This window comes from Squalius cephalus (assembly GCF_949319135.1).
Source record: "Squalius cephalus genome assembly, chromosome: 25".
Lineage (NCBI taxonomy): Eukaryota > Metazoa > Chordata > Actinopteri > Cypriniformes > Leuciscidae > Squalius > Squalius cephalus.
In genome coordinates, this window is record NC_137146.1 from 26,030,921 (window position 1) to 26,050,493 (window position 19,573).

At 39.3% G+C, this 19,573-nt stretch overlaps 1 long non-coding RNA gene across 1 annotated transcript; it reads left to right on the plus strand.

Moving 5' to 3' along the window:
• The first annotated feature begins 14,429 nt into the window (after positions 1 to 14,429).
• Positions 14,430 to 16,399, plus strand: LOC307153730. Its single transcript, XR_013820192.1, has 5 exons — positions 14,430 to 14,543; positions 14,643 to 14,716; positions 14,982 to 15,083; positions 15,287 to 15,354; positions 15,615 to 16,399. It is a non-coding gene; the product is annotated as an uncharacterized lncRNA (long non-coding RNA).
• The last annotated feature ends 3,174 nt before the right edge of the window (positions 16,400 to 19,573 follow it).

Below are 19,573 nucleotides of genomic sequence, written 5' to 3' on the forward strand. Positions count from 1 at the left end.
CCCAGCTCAGTGGCCTGCAGTCAGCACAAGCCCGTTACCAGTCTGTGTCCCGGCCCAGCAGTCTGCAGTCAGCACAATCCCGTTACCAGTCTGTGGGCCAGCTGAGTGGCCTGCTGTCAGCCCAAGCCAACTCACAGTATGTGGACCAGTCTGGCATCCAACCACCTGCCCAAGCCAGCTCACAGTCTGTGTCCCAGCCCAGCGCTCTGCAATCAGCACAAGCCCGCTACCAGTCTGTGTCCCAGCTCAGTGGCCTGCAGTCAGCACAATCCTGTTACCAGTCTGTGTCCCGGCCGAGCAGTCTGCAGTCAGCACAAGCCAGTTACCAGTCTGTGGACCAGTCTGGCATCCAACAACCCGCCCAAGCCAGCTCACTATCTGTGGACCAGTCTGGCATCCAACAACCCGCCCAAGCCAGCTCACAGTCTGTGGACCAGCTCAGTGGCCTGCAGTCAGCACAAGCCCGTTACCAGTCTGTGGACCAGTCTGGCATCCAACAACCATCCCAAGCCAGCTCACAATCTGTTGAACTGTCAGGCAGCCTGCTGTCAGCCCAAGCCAGCTCGCAGTCTGGCATCCAGAAACCTTCACAATCTGGCTCCCAATCAGTGAACTGGCCCAGTGGCCTGCAGTTAGCACAAGCTAGATACCAGTCTGTGGTCTGGCATAGTGGCCTGCCGTCAGCACAAACCAGCTTTCAGTCTGTGTCCCAGCCCAGTGGCCTGCAGTCAGCACAATCCCGTTACCAGTCTGTGGACCAGCTCAGCGGCCTGCAGTCAGCACAATCCCGTTACCAGTCTGTGGACCAGCTCAGCGGCCTGCAGTCAGCACAATCCCGTTACCAGTCTGTGCCCCAGCCCAGCAGTCTGCAGTCAGCACAATCCCGTTACCAGTCTGTCTCCCAGCCCAGCGGTCTGCAGTCAGCACAAGCCCGTTACCAGTCTGTAGACCAGTCTGGCATCCAACAACCTGCCCAAGCCAGCTCCCAGTCTGTGGATCAGTCTGGCATCCAACATCCGACCCAAGCCAGCTCACAGTCTGGCCTGCCGTCAGCACAAGCCAGCTACCAGTTTGTGCCCCAGCTTGGTTTCCAAAAACCTTTACAATCTGGCTCCCAATCAGTGAACTGGCCCAGTGGCCTGCAGTCAGCACAATCCCGTTACCAGTCTGTCTCCCAGCTCAGCGGTCTGCAGTCAGCACAAGCCCGTTACCAGTATGTGTCCCAGCCCACTGGCCTGCAGTCAGTGCAAACCAGCTCTCAGTCTGTGTCCCAGATCATTGGCCTGCAGTCAGCACAAGCCCGTTTCCAGTCTGTGTCCCAGCCCAGCAGTCTGCAGTCAGCACAAGCCCGTTTCCAGTCTGTGTCCCAGCCCAGCAGTCTGCAGTCCGCACAAGCCCGTTACCAGTCTGTGTCCCAGCCCACTGGCCTGCAGTCAGTGCAAACCAGCTCTCAGTCTGTGTCCCAGCCCAGCAGTCTGCAGTCAGCACAAGCCCGCTACCAGTCTGTGTCCCAGCCCAGCAGTCTGCAGTCAGCACAAGCCCGTTACCAGTCTGTGTCCCGGCAGTCTAGATTCCAGGTCTTTCCTAAGCCAGAGCAGTCAAGTTACAGGTCTCTTTCCAGTCTTGGTTCCGAACCTTTGGAGCAACCCACTAAAATACCACTTCAAGCTATGAGTCTGTTGCAGTCTGTCCAGCCTGGCTTTCAAGATCCAGCACCTCTGCACTCTCAGACTACTCAAAATAAGCATTTATCTCCAGGCATATTGAGGTTGTTGCATCAAGTGAAGTCATAACTGCATACTTTGCCTTGTTTTCTTCATTTAGTGTTTGCTTTTGTTTTTGAAAAAATAAACAAACCTGTAATCTCAAGTGACTGGGAGTCTTAGTATTGTTTGTACTGAATTAGCATGACCTCATCTTTGTTTAACATAATCTGCTTTGTTCTCTCCTACACTTACACCTGGAGATGAGTTTTGGTTGATCAGATCAAGTGTTTGCTAAAAATGGGTGTAAAGGTGTCTAAAATGTTTTGAGCTTATCCACTTTCTACAACTTCTAGAGGTAGTCGAATGCATTTGACTAGATTGCTTTCATAGTGTAAACACTCATATGGTCAACTGTTCAAATGGCCATGAATGACCAACTGACACAATGCATTAACATTATGGGATGCATGCCACCCTTATGACAGTTTAAGTGTGCATTAGTATACTTTTTAAACAAAGTGTTTGTGTATATATAATGTACTTATAAATGTACTTCGATAAATACTTAAAATTGCACTTGTATTCTTGACATGCTGACAGAAAAGTCTGAGTGTATTTGATTTGTACTAAATTTTTGATCGAGATGTACTGAAAAGTATTCTTGGCTGCTTGTTCACTTTCATAAACTCAGATTGTTTGATTTTTAGGGAAAATGTATTCCTAATTCTGAGTATCTGAAGTGTCAGCGATGTCACAGAATGGGTGCTATAACACATCTTGGAAAGAGTACAGAATCTCCTGATGAAAACAGGAGTGAAGAAGCCACAGTAAGAAGTGATAGATTGTTTGGGCAAATGTAAAATAATGTGATCATCTAACAGCATACGTATGTTCAAAACTGCCTAAAGTTACAGAATGAAATGTCGGCCCAGGAAGGGTTAATGACTCTGAAGTTTTGGGGGTGTTGATGTACTCGATCTACTCCATCTGTTTTGATCATTCTCAATCCGATCCGGATGTAGTTTTTGACAAAAATATCATTTTCTCAGCTTTTTGTTTAAAAATGTTGCTTTTTTAAATGAAACTTACCCACAGTTTTATTAAATATATATTTTATATAAAATAATCTTCATACATAATTTTCATAATCTTAAACTGTTGATCCATCAAGACAATAGTTGACTTGAAAAAGAAAACTGAAAGATAATTTCATGCTAATGAAGGCTATAGTATCCTCTGCTCTAATGCAAAGAATGCAATGCATATTTGTGTTATGCTATGAATTGCATTCGGGAACATTTTAGAAATTACACATTAAGTGTGTAAAAACAAAAAAACGCAATGTCCAGAGACTAGGTCTAAGGGTTTTTTAAGTCAAATTTATTTTAACTTAATGAATATAATTAATTTGGATAATAAAATGTCCTCAGAACTGTTTGCTTATTGGCAGGTTATGGAGTCAGTCACGCACAGTATCTTTCGGCTGTGAGTGAAACGCAGGTTCCACCAACTGCGGAACGGCTGCGGGGCGGCTCCGTAACGGCGGCGGAGTAAATAGGTTTCCATTAAAGTCAATGTGTGTATTTTCACTAACTGAACGGCTGCGTTCCGACTCCGGCGATCCGCAGCCCTCCGGAGCAGATACGCAGAGCTTCTATTTTTGCCGGATGCCGGAGAGCTCCGCAGCAATTCAGCACTTATATCGCACGATCATACGGGAATTTGCGAGATCTTGTGGGTCCTTGTGACTTCAGCTGTCAGTCATGGTCGCAGCCGTTCCGCAACAACTCCGGACCTGGTGGGTATTGAAGGACAGCGGAGCACGGAGCCGACAGGCAGTGGAGCCGATCCGCAGCCGTTCCGCAGTTGGTGGAAATCCGGGGTGAAGTTCAAAGTTCACCCACAGAGCGCGAGTCCGTCTCCGGCACGAGAACCAGCGTTGATCCGGTGGAAATTGGATAACTGACTGGTTGATTACACTTGAATTAGGCTACCTGAATGTTTAAATGTTTCATTTGTACTTATAAAATGTTTGCTAAATGAGTTTAAATGTAGGCAATATTGTATACATGTTAAAACAGTGTAAAATATGCTGTATTGCTGTACTCATCGACAATAAAGGCCAATGTCATGTGTAACCGAATGAATGAGATGAGTGGCGGTGATTGACATTTGTGAGCACCTATCAGCGAGGAGTTCCTCCTATTTAAGAGCTGGTTGGCTATAGAGCTGGTAAGTCCCGCCCATCCGTAAAACCACAAGTGGACCTCTAGGTTGAAAAATCGTCAATGCAAGTGAATGGGAGAAAATAATTATTTTCTGGTCCCGTTTGAATTGTGCCATGAATGTGAACATATGTTGTCTGTGAATTTTTAATATAATTTTTCATGTTACAAGTTTGACATTATATTGTATGATTCTTCGGCTAGCAGTTGTGGAAAAGATATAACGAGAAAGACTACATTAGATATAACGAGATTGACTTACCCGTGGTTTTTGCCAACCTCAACGATTTTGTCCTCTCCCTGAAAGAAGGCGGTGAAGTGCACCAAAGACACAGCCATGTTTAGCGGGATCAGTGTGCTAGTGTCCGTGTGCGAGTGGTGGTGACGTTTCAAACGCGTCGAAAGCAGCAAAAAGTTGTAGTCCACAATGTGCTCTCACACAAAGTCTAACCGTATCAAACTTCTACCCGCTAAATTGTAGCATTCTTTACACAAAAAATTATATTAAAAATTCACAGACAACATATGTTCACATTCATGGCACAATTCAAACGGGACCAGAAAATAATTATTTTCTCCCATTCACTTGCATTGACGATTTTTCAACCTAGAGGTCCAGTGGGGTTAGAGGAAGGGGCGGGACTTACCAGCTCTATAGACCCTTTTACAGTTGGTAAACATGGTGACGTATTTGTGTGGGCGGGGCTTAGCTGGAGGCAGAAAGATCCCTCTGGCCGCTTCACTAACGCTAGTTTGCAAGTTTTGTTAGCTTGTTTTTTTAACAATCACTGGAGAAAATCCAATTTTATCTTAATGTGCAAGGTCACTCACTGTCCAGGACCACGATTGTTATTTGCAAAAGTTCATTTTAACGGACGGAACCAGATGACCGTACACGCTCAGTCAATTGATGATCTGACAGGATTAACATTAACCTCCGGTTGAGTGGCCTGACTTCTACACCTACCCGATAGAGAAACCGAGGGTAAAGAGAAACTGAGGGCATTTATATTTAGATGCCTATAACTATGTGCTGAATGGTCATGTAAAGACTTGTGTGGTACGATCCGCAGTTCTGCCTAGCCAGCGCCAAGAAGACGACAATGTAAAGAGTGACACTACGGTGCAATTTTAATGATATGAATATTTTCTAGGAATAAAATTTCCAGATACAGCATACTCATTTTTCATCGATTCTTGCACCCAACAACACAACAAGATGACATTTAATAATAAAAATAATAATTTAAGCTCCTTATTATGTATCCGAATCTGTGCTGGTTTGTATTGGCCGCCTCCAGTTTTCCGTTTGTTTTGCCTCCAGCTAGCGCTGTGACGTAACTGTGATGTCGGCGCAAAAGGGGTCTATAGCCTGTGATGCGTCCGGATCATAGACTGTAAAAAATATGGACAAAGCGTCTGTGACGTCACCCATAGACTTTCTGAAGAACGGTTTTGAAGCCGTTTATGGGGGGTATGGGCGGCGCCATCTTGGAAAATCTTGGGAAATCCTAACCCCGCCCACCTTCAGGCCAATCCATATATGGGTAAAGGACGCGAGTCCGGTTATTCTGCAAATGGAACAGCGTGCGTCACTCAGCTCGCTCTGCTACTCTGGTTATCTATGTATATTTTAGGCAACAATAAAACGAAATAAGTTATAAAACACCACACTGCCTCTTTTCGTTTTCATTTAAAGAAATCTTAAACATTATAGCCACACAAATGTGGTTCAGGCAACGCGTATTGATTATATTCACAGCATATAACGTTAGCCTATTTATAACAAAACAAAATATAAAACTAACCCTGCCTCTTTTCGTTTAAATATAATATAAAAATATTAAACATTTTAATATGGTCCAGGCAATATGTGCATTTGTACTAAACAACAGATGTTGCAATAAACAACATTACAGATCATCTTCGTTGTATTAAATTTAAAAATGACAAAACTCAACCCAGTCTCTTTTTGTTAAATTTCAGTTTTATCAATATTAGCCATTATAAAAGTATAAGTAAAAGGTACAAGAAGCTATACAAATAAAGCAAACAATTCAGTCAAATATACAAAGCCAGCGCTCTAGTCTAACCATACAACGGTAAAGTTAAATAGCTTATAAAGTTATGAAATTTCACTTAACTTAGCCCTCAGCCAAAACGACTGGCCAGGGAACAAATTATAGATTCACGAGACCAAAAATCGGCCATTAGATATACACAAGACGAATTATATCTCATGTTTAACCACTACAGAGACGCCAGAGTCAGCGGCAAACGTCAGAACGACTAGCCGAGGAAAGCCCGGTGATCGCCTGCATCTCACAACCTGGATAAAATTTTCATAAATCTTTATAAATAAACCACAGATTTGAGCTTTAAACAACTACATTCTCGCCTGAAAAACTCTTAAAACTACATTTCATAATACAAAAACAGTAGTATTATATTTCAACTGTATATTAAAAAATGGCGCTTCTTATGTTGTCATTCTCCTTGGCGCAGCCTATGCTCATTATCAGCTGTCAATCAAGCTGTCAATCAAAGTTAACCACGCCCTTATTTGGCATTCATTTTATATCTAAATACTATCTAAAAAAATTCACCCCCCTCACAGTTGTCAGGCACTCGGAACCTATCGAAAAATACAATAAAAGTCCATGGGACCAACCTGTAAAAACATGAATTTATGCTGTGAAAACGGACATTTTAACATGGGGTCTATGGACATTTGCTCCCTTTTGGGACCTTCCCCTAGCGGATTTTCGATGTATTGCAGTTTTTCACACTTCCGGGTAGGCCTCATTTTTCAGATTAGATTGTTGCCCCTTGGTCCGGATCCTCCCCTTTCTTTTGTTGACACTAGCTGCAGGTATGTGCCGTGAACACGCAGCGCCGGATGAAACTCTATGAAACCTCTGTGTGGGTAAATAGAGGTTATAGTTGTGTCAATGGTCCATTTCCTAGATAGGTGGCGGTAATGCACATATCTGTCTGCGATCCGCCGTAAAAAAGCAAGAAGAAGAAGAAGAAGAAGGTATGTGCCGTTAGCATGTAGCAGTTTTGCTTCTAGTTGCTGTGCGTGTGGCATTAATAATTCATTGTTGCGTTCTAGCTTGTCTTTTCCCCTCCTTGGTTCCTTCGGCTTGTTTCATTAAGTGGATTCTAAGACTGCTCACCTCTCAGGTATGTGCGAACTGTTCTGTGGAAAGCAGATTGTTTAGCTTTGCTCGGGGCCTAGGGATTGGCTGATGTTTTGAGTTATGTGCAGTATCCCTGTATCCCAGCTAAACGGCGGGAATGCTGTGTACCCGTGCCTGTGAAAGGATAATAGAGCACATTGTCCTTTTCCGGTAAGCGTCGTCGTGCATGTAACGTAGACTAACCATGTTCCGTACACTTTTCACCTTTCACCGCACGTCAACGGCCACTCCTCTGTTGCTGAGAGACATACAAGCTTGTGTGAGTGCTCATTCTCTGGGGAAATTCCTATTGGAGGATATATTCTTTGATTGATGTCTTTTGGACCAATAGTATTTGAGAAAAGTGGGGTAAAGTCCCTCCTCCGCCTAGGTTCGGATGCTCACAGACGTTAACGGTGTTCCGTACAGGCTGCCAACGGTGTTCCGTACAGAGCGCATACCTTGATTTTAACTGCAAAATTGACTTTAAAATCATAATTTGTGAGCTGTTTATTTATTTTAATTGTCTATTAAAGAATTACTATTTTTAAATGTTAAGATATTATGAATATAATCATCACTGCACGCAGTCTGTGTTGACTGTGTTGACAGACCTGTCTCAGTGCGAGAGTGGTGCCAAGCGGCCATTGTCCGGAATTTACGTTTAAAAATTCCCATTTCAAAGCAGTTATTCAACAAAAGGTAATATATTTAATGATTTGTGATAACATAATAATCATTTCATGAAGACTATAGCACTGTGAGAAGCATTAATCCAATTGAAATGTACATTATCACCGCTGTAATTGTCTCCCCACCTAAAGCTAATATCTGGGCTGCAGCTTGCCTACCCTCCATTAGTAGGCGCAGTGGGCGCACCTAGCAAACTTACTGAAATCTCTCTGGAACAAACGGCGGGGGATTCTCTTTCTTGGTCAGGGATAAAAGAGGGATAAATTATGATAACACACATATATAGTTTATGTATAACCTATACGTATTTATTCAGCGATCGGCGGTTAAAGGTCATCTGTACGGAACATCGTTGTGTACGGAACATGGTTAGTCTACGTTAGTTATGAGCTGAGAATTTTAGCAGTTGATTCATAAAATCTTAGTTATTGTTTTGTTTTTCTTTGTTTGTATTTGGGTCAGGATTCTCCCTCTCGTTCGTGCAGATCGTTTTCTCTGCTGTCGCTATAGTACAGCCCATGACAATACTGTGATACTGTCAAACTGTGGTTTATTGTAATTGTTTTGAAGTTTATTTATTTTTGGTTTCCTTTCAGGTGCTGGGGTCCCTCGGGTGAAGGATCTCTTGTGGTGGTGGTGCTTCTCCAACGTTTGCCGTGTGACACTTTTTAAGTGTTTTGGTTGTGTGATCTGAGTGCACGGTGTGTGTGTGTGAAAGTGTGCTTTTGGCTAACTAGCTTGGTGATCACTCCTCCTGCGGTGAACCTCAGCCCTATAAGTTTTTGTAGTTTTGTGAGTTGTGCAAATATTAGTTATGTAAAGTGTTGTGTATGTGTCTTTTGTTATTTTTGTTTATTTGAAACTGATGTCAGCCATGCACCTCTAACAAGCCGTCAGACGCTGCCTTGTACAACGGATGCTATTTTAATGTGATTTTTCTTTCTTTAAATTTAACTTTGTATTAATAAAATTTTGTACTTTTTATGATACCCACATTTCTGCCTACCTTATTAAGAGAGTCAAACCTGTGTGACCTAATGACAATCTTTTAGGGGTCATTAATATTTCCCTGGGTGAAATTCCCAAGGCTGGTGTAGTCGAAATTCCTTGTGTCTGAAACCTGTACCACTCCGTCACACATACTGGTGGTTGTATGGAATACTATTTTACAAAGATTTAGAGGAAATAAATTTAGTATTACTCATAAAAAGTTAAAATTACTCATAAAAATTGTTTTTTAAATGTTAAATTATTTCTACTCAATTTTATTTGTTAATGTACCAGATGCAGTTACTCAGATTTACTTAATTTTTTTTACTTGCATTTACTCAATGCATACAGTATATTTAATTGATTTCACAGCTTTAAAATTTACTAAATTTTGAGTGTAAAAATGTTTCACCAAAAAAATTAAGTAATAGTTAAACTTTTTAGAGCAGACTACTAGGCTCAGCAGGATTGGACACATCTACACTCTAAAAAGTTAACCACCTGTATACATGACATTTGCCTTTATTGTCGATGAGTAGAGCAATACAGCATATTTTACACTGTTTTAACACGTATACAATATTGCCTACATTTAAACTCATTTAACAAACATTTTATAAGTAAAAATGAAACATTTAAACATTCAGGTAGCCTAATTCAAGTGTAATCATTATTAACCAGTCTGTTATCCACCAGATCAGCGCTGGTTCTCGTGCCAGAGATGGACTCGCGCTCTGCTGGTGAACTTCGAACTTCATATATCGCCGTCCTGCGTTTCACTCACAGCCGAAAGATACTGCGACCGACTGACTCCATAACCTGCCAATAAGAAAACAGTGCACAGTTCTGAGGACATTTTATCATCCAAATTAATTATATTCATTATTTAGGAATAAAGTTGTGTGTTTTATTCAAGGCGTTTCAATCACGCGAAAAGACAGTCGCGACTCTCGTTTGAAGGCCTGTTCACACCGGCCACACCGTTCAAACAGGCCTGTTTAACGCCTCGTGACTAAACAAAGGGAGCCAATGTGAGTGTGCACACCGACGCGAAAAACGCCACGTGTAAAAGTGTCATTTTTTAAAAAAAAACGCCTCGGGTTCGTTTTTTTGGTTTGACGCGCAGCGTCAAAAACTAAACGACCAATGAGATTGGCGCTTTTGCTCACGTGTCTGAAGCTTCTGAAGTTACAGTAAAACACAACTGGGGGGCGCTCAAACACAAAACGGTCTTGCCGAGCACACATACGTAACGGCGAAGAAGATATACGCCAAGTAGCGTCTACACTGCCGGGAAGAAATAAGACGAGGAAGATGCAAGGCAAGATGATTGTAGAGCTGCTGGTCTCGTTGGTGTCGGAACATAAAGAACTATATGACTACAAAAATCTTGATAAAAGAGAACTGTTATGGAGTGGTATTAAGCACCATCTAATATCAGGGAATGAATTTGCATGTTCACTCGGCTCATCGGCAGCGAAAATCAATTGGGTGTGAACACAAAAAACGCGATGAAAAACGCTGGCGAATAACGCGCGCCGATATTCGTCCCGGTGTGTACGGCCCTTAAGTGTCACATTACGCCTCTGTACAGGGGCGTCGGACTGGGGGTAAAACCAGTACTGATTACCAGGGCCCCAAGGGGAGAGAGGGCCCTTGAAATATGGAATATATTTTATTTTACCTTGATGTTTTCATTTCCTAATTAAATTTCACAATGAATGTCTAATGAAATGTAAAGTTGGTGTATTCGCTGAATAACTTGGTTGATTGACTGACTGGTCCCACCCCTTGATAATGCGCCAAATGGTTTAGTCCATCTGCACGCATTTTGTTTATGTTAGTTGAGCATCTAGTGGAGCGCAAACTTATGCTGTAGAAATGTCTTTCTCAGAGAAAGCCAAATCAGACCACCACAAAAGAAAGGAAAGAAAACAAAATGAGGGGAAACAATTGGTAACTGACTTCTTTTTAAAGAAAGGTGAGCACAAACTAGAACACGAAATCTATAGTGCTAAACTGCTTGAATATCTCCGCGATCGTTAGTGCTAAAAATGAACTGAGACAACCCATTGAAAGAGCAGAACATACACTTCCAGGTGATAATTTGGTTATACATGTAATCTGAGGTAAAGGCTAAATAAATAAACTGTACACTAACAATGTTGTTTGCATACAACACACCATTATAATCAGTGCTTTAAGTGGCTCAAAAGAGGTGCCGGTACTCTTTTTTTTTTTTTTTTTTTTTTTTTTTTTGCTGACTCCCCTTCTCCCCTGAGGTAACTATGGAAGCTTGTTTCCGCCACTGAATAATAAATAAATAATAATAATTGCGACTTGTTATCTCACAATTCTGACTTTTTTTCTCACAATTGCGATATATCAAGTCAGAATTGTGACTTTTTTTCTCATAATTGCGAGATAAGAAGTCAGAATTGTGAGAAATAAAGTCGCAATTCTGAGATATAAAGTCGCAATTGCGAGATATAAAGTCGCAATTCTGAGAAATAAAGGCGCAATTGGGATATATAAAGTCAGAATTGCATGATATAAAGTCGCAAAATGCGTGTTATAAAGTCAGAATTGTGAGATATAAACTATTCTGAGAAAGAAAAAAAAGTCAGTCTTTTTTTCCCTTAGAATTTGACTAGCTTTATAGATAGTTTATATCTCACATTTCTGAGAAAAGATGTCAGAATTCTGACTTTATAAGACGCAGTGTTGTATAAAATGTAAAAAATAATCTTTTTCTTAATCTAATTTGGATAAATATTAGGTACACAAGATAGGCATTCATTTTTCTCAAGAAAAAAAATCTCACCTAATGATGTAAACATACAGAGAGCCCTATCAGCTGGTAGAATTATTTAAGGTTAAAAATAATTCAAATTAAATATAATGCATTTTTTTTATCCTAATAACAACTTTATTTAATGATATAAGTAAAAAAATATAATAAATATGTAATATAGTACACATATTTAGCAAAAATACTCTCTATAGCTGTTTTTTTTTTCTAGCCAACTCACGTGCTATAGCCTATGGTCATCAAATGGCTTTCCTGAGGTAAATATTATGTGACAATTGTTCTCCAGCTGTTTTACTGACCCTTTCCGCGGTTGAAAAACACTGATTGATCGATATTATGTAGGCTGAATATACATTTCGGTAAGTTGTACTGTTTCTTTTAACATTGTGTTCATTCGTGTTAATAGAGATGATCGGTTCACGTGCGCTAGGGATCTGTCATGTCACATTTACAAGCGCCAAAACGGTATTTATTGTTTGAATTTCGTTATAAAAATGACAGAATCTGAGAGCTGGGATTTTGTTTTATATCATAACTAACCTGCTCTGTCTCCGTGTCCTCTTTGCTTCGCGATTTTTCTGTGCGTGAGAAAATGGATGTGTTGTGAGAGCGTGTGAAAAGTGTCAATTGCGTGCATGTGTCTCACGGACGGTGAATGCGTGAGAGTTGGCGGGTGGTCGTTTACGATAACGGGAGGTCCTCTCGTGCTTCCATGGCGGTTTCAGTTGTGCTTCCTCCTCCTTCGTCATGGCAACAAACAACCATTATGCTGAAATAGAGCGCGCGCCGTGCATTGTGAAGGGCGCTCTGAAAAGCGGCAGCGCAGCCAGAGGATTAAAACAGATGTGCAAATGAGCGTACCGGTACGCAAAAAGCACGTTCTGGGCGCACGGAGAGGTGGCGGTACGCTCAAGAGCTATATTTGGAAGTGGCGGTACTGAGTACCGGCGCGTACCGGCCCACTTAAAGCACTGATTATAATAGCCTAAATTGAAACCTGTTTAATTTTAAATGAATAGGCTATAATATCTAAAATTAGCAATTTTATAGCCTACATTGGGAGTTATACAAATTGAGGAACATGGGGGCCCATCAGGACTGCCTATGCATAGGGCCCGGGCTCTTGTGCTACGCCCCTGCCTCTGTATGTTGTTTTTCATTAAATAAAATGATTTAAAGCACAGTAATGATTTTATAGATAAAATAAAACATTCACAAACCTGAATTTCACAGAGGAAATGCACCAATTCTGCGATGCTGAGAAGAGAAGAACTGTTCTGGACTGGAGAGAATTCAAACAGCCCGCGCTCACTCAACCGTTGAGTTGTCATCATGTCAGAGGGTGGGGGAGGGGTGCATTGTTTTAATTGAGTAAACTTACTCAATTTCTTAAGAGTGTTAAATATATTAATAATATTGATTTGGATTAAGTAATATTTTTGTTTCTTGAGTTGAAACAGATCTGTTTAATTCTCCATTCTCAAATAATTTGATAGAAATTTCATAAATATATTGTGTATTATAAAGAAATAATTGGTTAGTCAAATACTAAATTCTTTTAGTGAAAAAAACTTAACTAATTTTTGTTGGATTTTTAGTCAATTATTTTGGTATGTTTAACTCAAACAATCAAGTAAACGATATTCAGAGATTTTATTAAGTTAATAAAGTTAAATATTACTGTAATATTTACTAAGCCGCAAAATTATTTTTTAGAGTGTAGTCAGTGTTCTGATACTTCTGTTGTGGATGATAATGAGCCAGAGGGGCAATTTGCTGTAGATGAAACTCTCTATTTGCAAAACCTTGCCCTTCTGTACACTGTAAACCCCAATGTTGTCATTAATAAAGAAATCAAGTTATCATAACTTAACATTACTTATAATAGCAAGTTTTTGCATCAAAAATTAAACAGTTGAGTTTAATGTACTCATTTGGCAGCAAAAATCTTTCGGGTTAAGATTTTAAGTGTTATGAACTCAAAATTTCAAGTTATTTTAATTCGCTATGTCTCTGTTTAATATGTTTGGTCGTACCTGACATTCTGCCTTGACAACACGCTGATTGGTCGATACACAAGGCAGTATTTTTTGTTGTTGTTGTTGTTGTTGTTGTTGTTGTTCATCTTGAATTTGCTGATGCAGGCAGCAGCAGAGGTACACTGCATAAAATCAGTAATTTCGGGGTTAAATCGGAGCCGGCCCGTCCGGCCATTTCAGGCCTCGCATTTGGAGCTGAATCACACGACACTTTCAATTCCTTCTCCCCCCTCCCCCGCTGACTCACTGCAGTTCTTGCGCGCGCAGAGGGCGTCCGGTATTTTCTGAGGCTGATAAAACGTATATGGTAAGTCATAAAACTATTTTAAATAACATGTTTTCCAGAACATAACATAAACATAAACATTTGTTCAATGTTGTGACAGTTTTTTTAAACTGTATTTTCTAGCCCGACGTTGTTTTCGAGCCGTTAATTGGGTATATGTCGAACGTCGCATTACGAAACCGGAAAACAGAACGCATCGCTTCCGTTTCAGGTCTTTTGTATGTGCTTCTTGCATTTTTTTACTGTTTTACTCAAGATAACTTAAAAGGAGCGAGCAAAGATGATCATAACCAATGTCCCTCGCATGTGAAGATCGATATTTAGAAGTAAAAAAAAAAAAAAATCTTCACACTAACGTTTAGATATTTAAATAGAATAAAACGCCAATAACAAAGTGAGATAGGTAGGTTAGCTGATTACCTTAAAATTCCATAGATATCGGCGTCAGTTCATACGGCTGTTAACACTTTCTATGACAAGCGGATGCGATGAGACCAGGTTTCCGGTTTCGTCATGCGACGTTCGACATATACCCTATTCCCTCTGCTCCATTCAAATCTTGCGCGCTGACAACGTCCGGTATTTTCTGTGTGATTTACATCAGACGAAGGTAAGTGTGAATTCATAAAATCTTTGTAAATAACATGTTTACCATAAAACAATGGCAACGTTTTTCAATGCCATATTTTATCTGAACTGTATTTTCTAGCCCACTGCCTTCAGTTACTGAGTGCGCTGACATCATCCTGATCCTGTGTTTTCATACATTTATATCAGACGAAGGTAAATTCATAAAACCTTTTTAAATAGAATATTTACCAAAACATAAGATTAAGTGTTGTTGATTTAAATTGAGTGCGTTTATGTTGTAAAATTAGTCTAGCTATCTTAGCTAGTTTGGTAACTGCTAACTGGTATATTACTTAGCAACTGCTAACTACATACATTTCTAAGAAGTTAGTCATTAGTTAAATATTCATGTTTATTAATTAATGTTAACCTAACTAGTGTGCTTGAGTTGTTAACGTATTCTCCTTTGACAAATTAGCAGACACTTTATTCTCAACTGTCCCCAGAGGCTTCAAAAACAGCACTGAAGGAAAAACTGCAGCTGACGTTTGATTAATGTGAGGTAGACAAGGCAGAAAAGGTGTGTTTTAGCAACGTACTTAAAAATATATCATATTTGTTAAAGTGCAGTGTAAATTTCACTCCTTTTGTTTGTTTCAATGTTCTAGTAAGTGTAGAAATCTACCATGTGACGTTACTTAGTTTTATTATTATATAATTTACTGTGTGTGTGTATATATATATATATATATATATATATATATATATATGATTGTTTTTTAGGCCACGTGGTAAATGCTGCCATTCTTCTCGATTAGTGCTGCTCTTCAAAGAACAGAGTCATCAATCAGGTAACGCACACAGAAAGAGTTTTTTGTTTGAATACCATTCAGTTTCTCAAGTTATCTTGTATTTTATTTAGTTACTGAAATGGCAAGAAAGCACTTTGACTTGCTTTGATTATTTCCATTCTTGTTGCTGTCCAACTAACAAAATTGCTTTGTATTGTTACATTTTTATTATTATATCACTCTAACCTGTGCTTAAACAATAAGAACTGTACAATCTATTAAGAGAAAATGTGTCTTAATTTTTTTATTTTTTTTCACAGGATCCTCCGTTCCCGGCCTCAACCATTCATCTGTAGGACTTCGGCAATGAAAACCATTTGAACCAACAGTGGCAGTTTCCACAGGATGAGATCTCACTGATGTTAACCTGCAGTACTGACTCTATCACACACACACAGTTGTGGTCAAAAGATTACATCACATTACAGAATTAAAAAAAATAAATAATAGTAACTGCCATGATGAAACTATTTCACTTAACATATGTTTACATTTAGTCCAAATTATAGCTGAATTTTAAAAAATAGTGAAAGTGACCCTGTTAATTTTTTTAAATGATTTAAAAGTGACCCTGTTAATTTTTTTTAATAATAATTTTCATTCTTAATTCTATGTCATTACCTGGATGATTGATGACTGTTTTTTGTTTGTTTGTTTTGTGATGAATGTTCATGTGTCATTTGTTTGTCCTGAGCAGTTAAAGTGCCGATTGTTCTTAAGAAAAATCCAGGTCCTGTACATGTTTTGGTTTTCCAGCATATTTTGAATATTTGAGGACAACTGAGGGACTCGCACAACTATTACAAAGGGTGAAAGATAAGTTAAAGATGATAAAAATGTCTGTTGTTGTTCATTACAGTGTGCTTTTAATTGTTCTGATCAATTGTTCTGATCTGGTCAATTTCTAAATTTCTAAATGGATTTAATTTACTGCAAGTATTGTAATTGTATTTTTTACTGATTAAATGTTAATATATGCTGTTCAGTCAGTATGCATTATAGAAGTTAAGATATCTAATGTAACCCTAATAAAGCTGTTGATGTGAAAAACAAAACTTGGTTTAATGATTTATAATTTATTTAAAATTTATTTATTTAATAATAAGTAAACAAAATATAAACTGGCAAGTTTGAGGTAAGTCTATTTGCCTTTTAAGTTATCTTAAACATTTAAGTTAATTCAATGAGAAGACCACATTAGGTCAACTCAATTAATTGAGTTTGCATTTTCCCATTACTCAAAAAAAACTTACGCAACCACTTTCCTTAATCATTTGAGTAGTCTCAACTTATTAGGGTTTACAGTGTATCTTAAATTACAAGGAAAGTTATTGCTACCAGCCAGTACCATACAGACAATCATTGAGGACTTTCAAAATGCCCATGAAATTGGCCTATCACATTCTCTTATGATCTTACGTAAGAAACTGAAAGAAATTGGAATCCAAGAGGCCATTGTAAGCAATATCATTGATGAAATCAACAGGGAAGATCCTCTTAAGATGTGTAACAGGGACATTTTGAGTACAGACCAAAAAAGGAAGAGTTTTTTTAAAACCAGTTTCAACTATGTAGAGCCTGTGCCTTTTCTTTTGGGCAGTGATGAAAATGGTAAGGAGTGCTTTGCCTAGTATATTCCTATCCATGAGACATTAGCTACACTGTTCAAAAGTGAGTCTGTAAGAGAACAATATGTCGCCACACATTTGCAACCAGCTACTGAAAATATAATTCAGGATGTGAGAGATGGAGCGGCGCGGGGGGGACACATTGTTTTAGCTGTTTACATGACCCTGACTGACATTTTGCCTCACTATAGATCCACAATAGATCACATGCAACTTGTCCTCCTATGTAGAGAGAAAGATTTTAAATACTTTGGCATGAACAATGTTTTTGAACCATTGATCAGTGACCTCAAACTTCTAGAGGAAGGAGGTATTTTGACAAATGATGGCAGAGTTGTAAAAGGAGCTTTAGTTGCCATTTCAGGAGACAGCCTGGGATCACATTGCATTGGGGGCAAGCCATTTCTGCCGCTACTGTGAGATCGACAGAAATGCATTTATGACTGAACCATACACATGTGGGACTCAAGAACTGCACAATCCTATCAAAGTCATTTGCAAGGTTTAGACAACAGTGCTACTGCCACAGTATGCGGCATCAAGATGGACTTTCCTTTTAACCAGCTTAATTATTTTCATGTTTGCTAGCCAGGGCTCCCGCCATGTCTGGAGCATGACTTGGGTAGTGTATCTTATGACCTTGCCTTGTTTGTTGGTCACTTGGTTCAGGAGAAGCACTTTACCTACTTACAATTAAACAGATGTAAAAATCAATCCAAATATCAAGGAAATGATGCCAGCAGCAAACCAGCAGACATGTCTCCTGGTAGTGAACGATTAAGTGGACATGCAGTTCAAAATTGGTGCTTTCTGAGGTTGCTACCTCTTTTTGTGGGTGACAGAATTAAAGATCCTTCTGAAAATGAAGTATGGCAACTCATTCTGCAGCTGAGATAGATTGTGGAGCTTGTTTGTGCACCAGCCATTACAGCAGGCCAAGTGGCATATCTTAAAGTCCTTATTGAAGAATATGTCTTCAGTTGTCAAAGGTGTTTCCCTGCCAGTCTGTTAAAACCCAAGCATCACTATTTGTGCCATTACCTAGAGCTGATTCTTCACTTTGGCCCACTTATACGCCTGTGGACGTTACGGTTCGAGAGCAAACATACCTTCTTCAAGCAGTGTGCTAGGACATTGCACAACTTTAATAATCTTTGCAAAACTCTTGCAGAAAGACACCAACTATTGCAAGCCTACCTGAGTGCAGGCAGTCTCTTTCCTTCAGATGTGCATGTTGATGAGGGTACAGAGTTTTATGTGAGTGATTACAACGACAGGATCAGGGCATCAGTAGCTGGTCGAAATTTTGAGTCACAGTGTGCAGTAGCTTGCAATGAAATCACAGTGAAAGGCACAGTATACCGAAAGGGGATGTGTGTTTTGCTTGAGAGTACTGATGGAGAACTCTCTGTTGGAAAGATTAATCTTATCATTACTCTTAATGATAAGATTCTGTGCAGTTTGTGACTCAGAAACATACTTTTGTGAAGCTGAGTGACATGGGTGTCTATTGTGAATTAGGAGAAGCCCAAGAGGATTGTGTTTGCATCGAGCAAAATAATTTGCTTGACTATTATCCTCCTCCATCATACAAAGTGTATGATATATCACTAAATGCTATCCACCATTGTTTTCCATAGGCAGTTTGAACTGGCACGTGACAGAGGTAGCCAGAATTGATGTGACGAGTGGAGCAAGCTAGTTAGGTAAAAATGCACACACAAGATGTAAACTTATTGGGTGTTCCTTTTAATAACATGTTTTTAAGCTATGGCACAGGTTCTGCTTTACTACCAAATGTTCTGTAGTACATGTTCTCATCACAGTGATGAAAATAAAAAAAAAGATTGTAAAACTGTGCATATTTTAAGCTTGTTTAAGCTTAAAGTCATTATTGTACACTGTAAAAAAATTCTAACCCTCCCAAATCAAAAATTTCAAGTGACCGATAACATCTAAATTTTTCAATTGGCCCAAGTGAAATTCTGTAAATTTAAATTGGCCCAAGTGAAAATCTGTGAATTTAATTTTATAATTTACAGAATTTCACTTGGGCCAAGTGAAAAATTTAGATGTTATCGGTCACTTGAAATTTTTGATTTGGGAGGGTTAGAAATTTTTTACAGTGTATCACTCATCACACAGTCAAAGTTTAGGTGCCCAGAGCTGGCGGTTTTTAGGTGTGGTAAAAAAACAAATGCTATAGAAAAAAAAGAAACGGATACCATCCCTGTCTGTATTAAATCCAACTATTTCAATATATTTTGTCTAAACTGTTATTTGTTTCTTAAATATCCTAGTTCATTACATCCAGATTCAATTCATACCTTCCTTTTGTCAATTACTTGAGACATTTTTTTGCTTACTAAATGTGTTTTTCTATATAGTTGTAATGTAAATAGTTTAATTGTGTTCCCCCCAGTTCATATATAGTGCAAAGGGATAGTGTACTTTGATATCTGTTGTGGAAATGTTGGACAACTTGTACGTATAACAGTAAAGTGTGAGTAAACATAATTTGTTTGTAATCAACATGGAAAATGGACAGTGTGACTGAAAAGTGCAGTAAACTTGGAAACTTTTGGTTTGGT